Source organism: Mya arenaria, chromosome 6 (genome assembly GCF_026914265.1).
Source record: "Mya arenaria isolate MELC-2E11 chromosome 6, ASM2691426v1".
Taxonomy (NCBI): domain Eukaryota; kingdom Metazoa; phylum Mollusca; class Bivalvia; order Myida; family Myidae; genus Mya; species Mya arenaria.
Genome location: NC_069127.1, coordinates 69,025,628 through 69,039,441, shown reverse-complemented (window position 1 = coordinate 69,039,441; position 13,814 = coordinate 69,025,628).

Here is a 13,814-nt window from a genome sequence, read left to right as displayed (position 1 = left end):
TTTTTTATTGTATGTGGTAACGCTAGCGACTTCTTCAAACAAATACACCATATATTATATCCCTTAGTATGATGGTAGTGTTTTTCGATCATACATTAAGGCCTTTCTGTAACAGTAAATGAAAGCGCCGAAAGTGTTGAAAGGCTGTTAGCACGACAAGCGTGATTTTACTTTTTTTACAAATCTGTACACAGGCAATAACAATCGAATCCAAAAAATATTTAAAGTGACCCTAAACTGTTACCAATAAGTGCCTGTCATAACCTAAGGATAGGTTATCACCGTAATGTAAACTGTTTTTATACAATAACCTAGTTTCATTCATCACAGTAATTGATACAACTATATATACTTAGATATGTCAAAATTGCTTTCATCTCCCAAGTTTGTTGCTTGTGTCAAGTCAATAAATTGAAACCCGATATTGGCTCAGGACGTTTTCACTTTTTTGGTAGGTTAAGTAAGGCACTAGTTTTTAGCTAACACATTCCCATTTTCTGTGTACTTATCTTTACTTATATATTCTCAACCGATCCGCAAACAGATTTATTTCAGAACCTTCTGCTTGCTTTCAAATTCACATTAACGTTTCAATCTTCTGAACGCATTTGATAAAGTGGCCAATTATTCGCATTATTTTAAGCCGCATATCAGTAGATCTGATACCTGATTTCGATTTGCGGTACTTCTGTCAGTAAGCCTGTATCCTAGAGCTAAAAAAAAACCAATGAAGCAATCATCACAACATTGTTTAATAAAAGATTGCGCTCCGTTTACATCCGAGCGTTTATGTAGGAAAAGTTGTATTGGGGAGTTAACTATGAAATGAAAAAAGCCATGTTTATTTATGCTTTCCTGTGGTGAATATACCTTTATAAATCATTCGTCATGTATGTTTTACTGTTTCAAGGAAGTCAAATCACGTTTTGATGATTATAACTCACTTTGCAATTGTCAGTGCACAGAAATCTTGGATACGATACCATGATGTCTTTTCCGGAAAAGCATGTCTTTGTTAATAATCAATTTCGCTTTTGCAAAACAATACCAGACAACCTTATCATACGTGCATATCAAGCATAAAGGTGTCGCTTTCAGTAACATTACAATTTTATTTAAAATCGTCAACATAGAAAGTTCGTCGCGTGAAACTATTACTTTCAGTGTTCATTTGATGCAACTTTAAAGCATTGAAACCTACTTGTACACCAATATCAATTAAAAGGATAATATTGTTCTACTAGTAGAAGGTGAGGGTGAATGGTTGTAGCATCATTATACACAGGTGGTTTTTTTATGAAATGCATAGATATTGGCAGGTTTGGGAATTAAATGTTATAGTAAACTATGAAATTAAATAGCAATAATTAAAACCCAAACATTTCAGCAGAAGAAAAACACTGCGTGAAATTGGATCTTTTAACATTAGTAATGGCATTGCCATTCATCTATATACAAAGATATAATCCGAATAAGAACCCATTTCGGAGAATATCTGGTTAAGGGGTGTTAACTAAAATATACAGGGTAGAAATATGATTCTTAGGTGCTGCAATTTCTTTTATTACCATCTATATACCTTTCAAGAGTCTTTTTAATCCCTTTAGTACTTTTTCAGCGATGGCTCAGACAAGAACCCATTATAGAAAAATATAAGGTTCATGGAAGGAAAAGGGGAGATATATAAAAAAATATGAATGTTCTTGTGCACTGCATTTCCAATCATTGTCGGAAACCGGTTGGTCAGGGAAAGGAAGAAATGGAACCTGAAGGACTCTGCGCCCTGGCCTTCGCCTCCTGCGCGAAGAAGGGAAGTTTCCACTGCTGGAATACCAAACTGAAGATCTTCGTAAATATGTACGTACTGACGTCGTATATTTTTGTTGTTATACAGATCCTTCCAGTCTGTGTATTCATGAGCGATTAGCGGAACTACTTTGATCGGAAGCTTACCAATTACAAGTGTTGCGTCAGGAATTAGGTTATCGAAATCGGATTTTTTTGCTGTAAGTATTCGTTATCTCCCCCGGTGAAGTACTGCATGGATATACCGCCTTCGTACTGATTAAACCCATTTGTGAAATTAATGCTTCGGAAAAGTCAATTTCCTCGATGTTTCTGTGTGATGAAATATTTTGCAACTCTTTAGGAACATAAAACCGTTGTCAAAAAAGTTGCCAAGTCGTGTTACATTTTCATTCATTTCAATCAAAACTTCCATCAGTTTTTCCCTGTCTTAGACATGTAGTTTTACGAATAAATTATGATATAATTTTTTTTCATACAATTCACCCTCTCAGATATAGCATTTACAATATACGTTATGTCGCGTGTAAAGTTCATAGTAATAAAAATCACCGATCAAACCTCGCTCTCACAAATTGCCCTTTGGAATATCTTTCCATTAACACTTGGGTGCATGGATTGAAGCGCAACACCTATAGCCCCTGCAGATTCCACGAAAATCGTGATTCGCTCCGAGTCTCCTCCAAAATATCCTTTGTTGTCATTTACCCATTCTAGTGCAAGTCGCTGATCCCATAATCCAAAATTACCCGGGCAGTTCTCATCCATGGTGCTCAGGAATCCCAGCGGCCCGAAATCTATATTTCAACGTTACTAGGATGACGTTACCATAATTGACGAGTTCCTCTCCGTTATACGTGTCTGCAGAGCCTGAAATGAAAGCACCTCCATATATAAAGACCATGACGGCGTGTGCCTTGTCGGGAGCGGGAGTCTTGTGACGAGACAATGTTAAGCTTGTTTACTCCTAAAATTTTGAATAAGATGCAAGATTAAAACTGTAGTTATGACCCCTCCGTGTATTTTTTTCAAGTGCGGGAAATGGAAAGTGGGAAAGTGTTAGATTCTTTATCAACAGATAGAGTCTAACGTTCTAATTACTTTAGAATACACACCAATTATTAGTTTTAAATGCATAATCTAACCTTTCTATATGAGACCTGGTGTGTGATGTTGATCTTGTCTATTTAAAATATACTAAATGTATTTATAAAATATACTTGTTTACATACATAACATACTAATACATACCATAACATAATATTTAATGTTATACAAGGCCGTCTGTCGAAAAGCCAAATGTCAGAGATTTATACAATAATAGTGACAAGTTACACAATAAAACAAACAAATCATGAGACGCATTGTGTACAGAAATAATAGTTCATGGACGTGGTATATTTTGTTAACATATTTATGGCGAGTTGAATCAATTCAACATTTACCTGACTGTGTTCTTTGGTTAACGAAATGTTAAACAATTGTTGACCTATTTATCTTAGTAGATTATAATGATGTCACATATTTTATCTTAAAATGTACTTTAGAACAAGCTTTACCGTTCTTAATTCATCGACATTAACAGAAAAAAATGCATATGTTGCATGAGCGAATTGCCGTTTCCCTTTTCGAAGTTTAGAGCAAAATACACAAACATGCATTAAACCAATCAATCGCGATTCGGACTGTATCAGTTATTATTACTAAAAATACATAATTAATGGATCAATTTGTACAAATCATGTCCAATTCTATCTTTCCTTCAGAAAAATATTTTTTTCTTAGGACTTCCCGTTCCACAAAATGTACAAAACTTCAAAAATCCAACTAATACTGTTTAAAACAGTAAGATGGTAAGACAATTTAAAAATGTTCACATATGATGTATTCTGAGCATCATTACGAGACAATATAAGAAATAATGTGTACTTGAATAATTATTCTGCATTTTGCGGTTTCTTTATGTTCGAGCCTTTGTCTTCTCTCCCTGAATTGGTCCTTCATTCGATATAGCCATAGCATGAGATTACTGTACCAAATGGTTAATTTGTTCTATCAGTATCCATACTGAATCATATTGATCAAAGTTCGGAACATATACTCATAAGTATGTCTTCTTCTAAGAGTTGCACAATGCAAATCCTAATATAGTTAAACAAGAATGATTAAATGGAATGTTTCACATTTCCCTCCAAATGTTGATTTCTTGAAACTTCACGTACCGGTAACACGCATAGACATATATCAAGGCAATTGCACAGTTTACTAGTGTATATGCCTCAGTTTTTTAGAATGTTTTAGGAAAAAATAAACTAATTACAATACAGTATCATATGTTAATTAGTACATTTCAGAACAAGTTTCTAGCATTATTATCTATTCCGAAGGATAATAAACGCGCAATAGTTGATTTCTATCGTTTTGCCCTATAAGACCGTAACGACTAATCATCATGTTAGACACAGAAGATCTACGAACTTATGCACAGTTTCGGGTGTACCACTCCCAGCCGGACGACCCCATATAGTAGGAGGACGGAACTTCTTTTTCCAGCCTACATCGTTGCGTGGACGCGCTCCAATTAACGCAAGTACAAGAGGGACTAGCGCTTCACTGGTTGAAGCAATTCTTTAGGGTCGTTGGGCTTATATCTAGGATAATGATATTCGTCCACATGATCTTGCTTGCTCGCCGGGTATGGGTATCGCCAAACGAAGAGGGACAAACTAGAAACAAAACATTTTTGTGTTCAAAATTATGTTATTTTGCACAATAATAGTTTAAGATTTTTAATCATGACCCGATTTCTTAAGGCATTTTGTAAGCTTAAGGTGACGATTATAAGTAAGGACATTTGTTTTCAGGGGGCACTAAATATCTGCTATGTTGTATGCATAAAGGTATGTTATAACTTGATACCAAGAGCCCGGAATTGTTTCAGGATGAGCTCTTTAATTTTTAGGCTAACCCTACGTCAATATTTGGTTAACCACTGAGTAAAGCAAACAAATAACTGATTGTATACTTTAAATTTAGTCCAATACATAATCAGAAGAAAAATTATACGACTATCTCAGAGATTAATATACTTTCTGTTGAAATAAAATAACGCCAAATTCTGGAGTGTCGAGAATTTATTAATGGGGTTGAAGTTCAAAGTAAGTGATTGGTTTAAGGAATATCATGACATACTTTTTATTGTTTTAATCAATTGCATTTAACATGGACATGAAGGAATGAATGGTTGTCATAGACGTGAAACGCGAGTAATCGATTATGTTCCAGCCCGAAGTTTATGTTTTTTACATTGAGATATATAAGGAAACTTATATCTTATAACCTTCAGGAAGACAAACATGTACCAAAACTGCCAATAAACATTGCCACTTGTATGTTGTGTCTTTTTTATTCAAAGGATAATTTGCTATGGAATATCCTGTGTTCGTGCAACGTGCTATAATTTGGATACAAGTAGAATGCTTAGCATTTTGACAATGTGATTCAAAATACTAATTATATGCCGTACGCTGCTCTTAGTACGCCATGATTGAAATACAGTTAACTAGGCCATTCCCTTTTGAATTAGATATTTAATTCATAATCTTATTATTCACGATGTCGTCCCTAGAACCGATAAGATTCTAATTCATAGAGTTCTATTTACCGCCGTCTTTAACAAAGTAACCTTGTCATTGGAAGGGGACGAGGGTGAAACACAGTAGCGTTATTGGTTTTAAATCAATAAATTATGTAACAAACTAAAATAAGCGCGTACAGACGGAGATACTTGTTCAGATGCTTCCCCTTAAGCACTTTGCCCGTGGTCTTGATTTGAAACTAGGTATATGTGTTCTCAACTGTAGTTGCGCCCAGACTACTCAAAGAATAAATACCAGTTTCTAAAATACGTCTAAAGATACACTAACATTAACCAATATTGCAGTATATCACTCAACGTCCGTTAAAGATGGACTTTAACAAGTATTTGACAACATCTAAGTAAGCGATTAAGGTAAGCATGGAATTCCATTCTGAAATTTCGTTCCGGTTTAGGGATTTATAAATCGCTGCAAGCGATACTTTTCTTGCGTAAATAATATCACAGAAAAGTACTCATAAGCGTTTATTTACATTTTATAAGAAACGGACATTTTTAGGAATGACCATCCGACCAATAACAAACGTAAACCCTACAAGGTGAAATATAAAGCGTGACAGGACCTACAAAATGTAAGAGAGAGACGGAAGTGAAATGTTAACTCTCCTCATTTGTTTCCACGGAAAGTTCGTCTTTCGTACATGCCTGAGAATTTGAAGATAATCCAAAACGTACCTGTTGTGCAAATGTTCGACCCCGGGTAATATCGAAACCAGTCTGTACACTAGCACGTACCATCGATGCAGTCCGAATTCGCTATACCTGAACAATCTGTTGAAAACGCACATGATGTAACTAGTAGTGTGGAAGTGGTAGTGGTAGTCTTAGTAGTTGTTGTTGTCGTTTCTGAAGCTGTTTAGATATATGAAAATGAAAGGATATGTAAACAATATTTCACTGAACAATAAACAAATGAACAAAGTGAATGCTTTTTTGAAGCCGTATATCGATAAGACATATAATACAAATTATTCCGCCTGTATTGAGCATAGTCATTTCAATTTTCCGATCGTCGCCATTTTGTAAGCGCCCTGCCTAAGAGTGTCTCATGGACATCAGCTCGATTAATTGTGTATTGTAAGTATTTGATAATCAGATTGTTACTCACGAACGGCTTCACGTGTGCGTGGCATGATAGTTATTGAATTTGCTTCATTATCTACATTGTATGTTGTTCTTTGTGCAAATATCGGTGTTTACCGGTTGTCAATGTGCGTTGCTTATGTGCGTGACCTAAATAAAGCAGCCTTAATCATGAACCTGCATGTTTATTCTATTATTTAATTTGTTCAGATTACGCTGTGAATTTGTGAAGTTCATCTAGCTAATTTTGATGACGTACATTTCGCTTTTCGTTTATTTATGCATTCGTGACGTTCGTGGCGTTCACAGTTTCGTGACCTTAGGTGACCTTCTACGTAGTTGTACCATGAATGTAGTTCAGTATTTTGGGAATCCCGAGTAAGCATCAATATTTTAGTAAGATGTGGACAGCTTTTTAGAGGTATTTTTTGCACACTTCTAAGTATTAGCAATTGTGGGACAACTGCTACAATTATGAACCAGTTAATTGTAACCACGCCCCCCAACCCCCAGGTCCGGGGGTATACCGGGGATATCCGCGCCAAATATAGCGGGGAATGTGCCTTACTTAGGGTCACTGGATGCAGAGGAATTTGACGGGGATTTTACCATCAGTTCGTTCCTCGCAGGGCGGGGGTTTTACCCGGTCTTGGCTAGACCGAAAGTCAAAGTTCCCGCTATTCCCCGGACCTGGAGGGGCCGTGGCTACAATTGACTGGTGCATTAGAACATAGCGACTTTCTAAGCAGGACCCATTAACAGGAAATGCCTCACAGTTTTAACATGTGTATGTAAATATTGATGTCTGCACTATGGCTTTAATCGCTATTTCTTACATAGATGATTAATTTACCGAGCACATTTTAAAGGAATTGATTTACTTTTTATCGGTTGATGCGTTCATGATCTACATAGCCTGTGTTTTTTGTCAACAAAGGTGACCTACCGAGCACATAGTTGTATGACTTGCTTTCAATTAAACATTGATCTACCGTGCATGTATTTTATTCATCTGGAGTTAAACAATATATCATTTAATTTTTGGAGTTGAACTTTATATCATCTTGAACAATATATATATGAACAATATTGAATGTGGACAATCTTGGTGTTGAATGGCTTTCATTCTTAATCTTGGAGTTGAATGCCTTTCATTCTTGATCTTGGAGTTGAATGCCTTTCATTCTTGATCTTGGAGTTGAATGGCTTTCATTCAGGATCTCGGTGTTTAACAGCTTTCATTCTTGATTTTGGAGTTAAACAGCTTTTACTTAAGTTCTTGGAGTTGAACAGCTTTTACTCAAGCTCTTGGAGTTGAACAGGTTTCAGTCTTGCATAAAATGCCTTTAGTGTATAGTTGTACGGGTTAGAAATTTGATATTGGAGTTTAAATCTGCTTCAATGATATAAATCTTTAACTTACCTTTTACTGCGATTAAAAGTCCTTATGTTCCAAGTCTTTCCCCTCATTTCTAATATTTTTTAAAAGACATGTAAATTAATCAGCTCTGCACAATGACTTTTTTCAGATGTCATCCATAAATGACCTGTTAGATGACAGTGATACAACAACCTACAATAAACCTGAACGACTGTCCGTTAAGGCTGGGGATGAGGCTAAAATGTTACTGACTCTTGCTGTCTGTGACATGCAACACTGTATACTTACCAACTACACAACCAATTGAAGTTAAAGAATGCCATCACAAGCATGGCCTTGCATTAAAGGATGTGGTCAGGACATGTTACAATGGATGTCACAAAGTGTTGACTCACAACACCAATTTGGTCCTGGCATCTAGGATAAAGAACCTTGGGAATATGTGTATCTGGGACAGTCGCTGGTCAACCCATTCTCTGTTGAAGTGGTGCCTCTTCAGGTAGCACATACCTCCCTTGCAGAGAAGAGAGTATTGTGTGCATCCGTTAAGTTCAGGTATGGTTTCAATATTAGACATAGGCTTAATCTTTTGTGAAATTATTTCCATTTGGAGTTAAAATCAGTATGGTGCATCTAAAAGAATAATAGTTTTTATTTATTTTGAAAATGATTATGTTTATGCATGTGATTTTACTCAACTGATTCACGCTTATAATTAGTCTGTCTGCCTATGAGTGATATTTACATGCATATATCCTTACCTTAGTGCAAGATCTCTATATCTGCCTCTACTTCCTTTTACAGTTAATGAGTTATTGCACTAAGGTGATGATATATACTCAGTCTTTAGAAAAAATCGGGAAGTAAATTTTGCTGTATTGATACAATGATTATAAAATGTCATGACCTCTTCTGTTTAAAAAAATAGCGGTTCCATTCTAAACATTATTCAAATGAAATATTACATGACAGACTATTCATTGAATATCAGCCTGCAAAGGTTTATGCTTTGTTGAAAATGTAATTAACAAATTAACTTAGTCGTCATATATGGATAAAGTTCATGTTGAGATACTGGAAGCACATCAGTTTCATTTTGGCCAGCCTCTATGTTGCTTCCTAGGGGAAGATGCTGTAGAAGGCAATGAATATTAAAATGTTTGCTTCAGGAAGATAACATGCACCATCAAAGTCCTCAGGGGAGGATCAAGCAATTATTGTGATAATGGAGGAAGTTCATTTTCGAGCTAACTTCGTTCTTAAACATGTTCAAGTGGTAGCTGCCTTGTCAATGACGCACAAGTCAAACTAAAAGGTAATTTCATTTAGGCATGCCATTGATTTTAACATAAAATATATTATAATAATGATCTGGAGTATGCCATACAAATTTTTGTGACATTAGTTGAACTTGATAAAGATCGAGATCACTTTGCACAATACTGAGAATTGTACCAGAGTAGTTCAATCCAGTTCATTAACCATTCCAATCAGTATTTTATTTGCCCTTTCCATTGACTTGAATCGATATGCAATTCTGTCACCTTAACGCTCATTGAATGATCATGTAGTGCCTATCATTGCCTAGGTGTCCTATGCAATTCCGTTACCTCCTATGCAATTCCGTCATCTTAACATTCATTAAGCATGTAGTGGCTATCATTGCCTATGTGTCCTATGCATTGAGTCAAGGTGGCTGTGTCTGTTCTTAAACTTTGTCATACATAAATTGTAAGGGTTTCCATGTAGTTTGGCATATTTTTGATTGACATGTTGCATGTAATTCAGATACCCAGAGCACAAAGGTCAGGTTTTATTTACTAATTATTTCCATACAGTGCTTTATATTGCATTGCATATTATATATAAGCATAGTAAACAAATTCATGTCCTGTCTCTGAATGTGTCAAGTATCAAGGGATCTTTAAAAAATCCAAATTTCATTCGGCCCATAACGGCTTCTAATCATAAGCAATGCTCACATCCCTTCCCAAAGGTCAGGGTAACACTCACATTGTCATCACAACAGAATCAATTCCGCAAATCTGCTCTTTCACTTAATCAATTGCTTTTTCCATCATACTTTAAATACATGTATTTTTCAGAAGTGAATCGGTTCCCACCATCATTTCATCTTCATATGATATCTCTTGTTTATCTAGAATTGTTTGTGTGTGCATGTAACATAGACAACTACTTAGAAATTGCAGCACAAATAAAATAAAACTAAAAGTTTCTATTAGGTATCTAAAAAAAATTTATGTAATCACTTCTTAATTTTATCATGCTATAGTATGCAATGCATATTAATGACTATGAAATATATGTATGTGGTACACGTACTTTCAGAAAACTGAAGCCTTCAGGGGGTCAACACCACCATTTGCGGTATTGATGTACTCAGCTTTGATGTACTCAGCTGTGACGTAACATGCCTTCAAGCCACTATCCCGAAAAACATTTAGAAGTTCTTAATGGACCATTGCCCTTTTGCCATGGCAATCATGAGGGGAGGAGCACACAAACTGTCAGTTGTGTTGAATATGAGATATACCACAAATTGACCTTAAACTTTTCGGATGCTCTGTTCATTCTATCAGCCAATTTCGATGTATATTTTACTGACTAATGACAAACAATCCATGTCTACATTAACGATGCTTATTTCTTACTCATTCGTACACCACAACTAAACATGCTTGCAATTACACTGTGCCATCATAATATAGCAATGCTGCAATGACCCATTAAAATAAAATGTTTTGTTTTCACTGATTTTAGTTTGCATTTTTGTCATTTTCATCTACCCGATCTAACTCTTACATATTTCCATACCATTACTAAAACTCATGCATACACTTAAACTGGCATTCCATGATAACAATACAATATCTATACAGTTCATTTCCATTTCATGTCAAACTGAAAAATAGATATAATTTAGCAGGAATAAGTTCAAATATAAATTATCAAACAAAAATGTCACTAGTGTCTTCCTTGCAAGTAAAAATAAAACCATAAAATTTACTGCAATCAACTCCAAACATTTACATTACATTAAAACATTCCAGCCTTAAATATACATTTAGCATTTCATTCAATATTTGTTGAAATATCAACTGCATTCAACTTCAAAATAGTTTGTTACATTATTTCTTGACTGTCTTCTTCAGTCAATGAACTATGAAATTAAATAATTGTGTTAAAAAGTACTTCTTACACTGAATGTCAGTCAAAAAGTCTGCTTAGCAGTTCACAGTAGCCTTCAGTAAGATACTAGTTTCGCACATGACCAGTTTGTGTATTACACACTGAAATTAGCTAACAAAAACAATACGTGTATTGTAGCTTTGTTGATATGGCATGTAAAATTTTTTTCACCTTCATCACTCATTCTTAAGATGGATAATTTACTCAATGTTTTTCACATACATTTTATGCTCAAATATTTCCATGTATCTAGAAATTAAAGTCTTACAGAACTGCAATATCTTATTTTATGTTCACGTTTTCCTCGTTTCAACAATAGTGCTGGCAGCTTTTGCTTTTATCACGTGTGCAATTTCAAAATATATTATAAACTGATTGAAAATGCTTATACTTGTTCTTTTTGTTAATCTTATTGCTGTTTAGAACTCGTCAAGCCAGCAGTGCTTAATAACTTATTTGTACATATTTTGTACCAGTTGTTGCTTTATACTGATACTTTTATTGGAAATGATGCATAAACACTGATAACACATTGTAACTAAATGTTTCATTCATACATTTATACATGTTCTTTCAGTGTATATATTGATAATGTTAATACATATTACATGTGCATATACACATGTGTTTATTGCCAACCTCATCAAAACATGCATAGTTTGCTCACATACATATTTCCAACACAGACAATTACTGAATGTACTACTCGTTTATACAAAAAGCTTTTCATTTGCTATGTTATTCATTTCCATTGGTCTGTCTGCATACAGATGTCATTTTCATATCAATTTTTCAACATAAACATGATATTCATTTCCATCGTGAAACTTATCCCTTGGAAACAATATTTACATCTTGTAGAATAAATGCCTGGATGTGTTTAAAAAGATGACCAGATTATGCATACTTACTGCATTAAAATATGCAATGACATACATTTCATATCAACTCGTGTATCTATATTTCCCTTTCAACTACTTCGAAATAACAAACTTCCAAACCCTAAAATGTTCAAAATATTCTACATAGTACATTACTTTCATCTTTCACTGTATATATGTTCTATGTATATATATATCAATAAAATTAAAGCCGTGAACTCGTACGTTGTTGTGAAACATATGAATCCCACCTCTCAACTTCGCAAGTGTTGAAATTCCTCAGCGCTTTCAGCGCTTTGATTCACATAAATATTCATACGTAGTGCCGAAAGATGGTTACAATAAACAAGAAGAGAAGATAAAGGAGGGAAGGATTGCTGACCGTACTCTTAGCACGTAACAGTTCCACTCTACCATACTTGGTGTTGAAAGAGGCTTCACAAACGAGGAGGGAAGAAAGTGGAAGTGAAAGATTGATACACGTACTGTTAGCACGTAACAGTTCCACTCTACCATACTTGGTGTTGAAAGAGGCTTCACAAACGAGGAGGGAAGAAAGTGGAAGTGAAAGATCGATAAACGTACTGTTAGCACGTAACAGTTCCCCTTCAATATACTTTGTGTTGGGAGAGGTCAAATAAACCACAAGGACAAAAGGGAAAATACATGTTTCAATTAATCTACTCCCAAAATAAATACAATAAGTGTTCTTAAAAAGGCATTATCAAAACAATCCATTTTTATTTAATCGACGTAGAACGAAATCAACGTTCTTTAGCATTAATCAATTTAAAAAAAGAATGACATGTGAGTAAATCTCAATATCTTGTATTTTCTTTAAGTATTGTTAAATGAACAATCACAATGAAATAACTCCTCTTAATAAAATACCGAAATAAATTAAATACTAATTATTATTTTTGAAATTGACTACATAATAATTGATGAATACATGCTTTTTTATCATATAAACGATTCAAAATTGGTTTACTCACTAAATAATTAATCCATTAAGCAATCCCTCACTTTGCTCTCTAAATTATTTCTGGTTACAAAATATATCTCGTTACGAATTATTATTGTAATGCCTAAACTGTGCAATCCGTTTTCAAGCGCATTAGTTGCATTTGAAACGCTTCTAGAACCACTTATCGTATTGAAGAATATTCCGTAAATCGCTATGGCGGCATACTTCTTCGAATGATACATCAAATGGATACATCTTTTCTTTTATCATGTTGTTCAACTCAACTCAACTCAACTCAACTAAACTCAAAAACCGTTTTATTTCACCACATTATACAGTTAAGCAAATACATGTGGAAATACGATACATAGTTATTCATGGAACAATCAATTTACGGTGGTGTGTTAATGGCGACTTGTTCAGGGTAAAAGTTTAACAACATAATATATATTATAGCGGATGGGGGGGATGAAATATGACATAACGTACTTGACCAAAGATGACTGATGTATAAACAAAAATAACAACATAAAGAATAACATACTTGTGGCAATTTCAATTAAAGTGATTTACTAGAAGTTTTACAAACAAATCAAATATTTCTGAGAGTATCTGGGTTCTGTACATTTAAAATATATATTCGTTCAATACGTTTAATTCAAATTGCTCTGATTATGGTCTAAAATAATCAAAAATATCGGAAATAATAGTTCAAGTAAAAAAAATAGTCTAGTCCCTGGGGGATTTTCTGTGCATGAAAGATCCCCTCATTGTTATTGCTGATTTTGCTAATGGAAGGACTCAGGTTCCAGAAAAGTGAGGGTGATC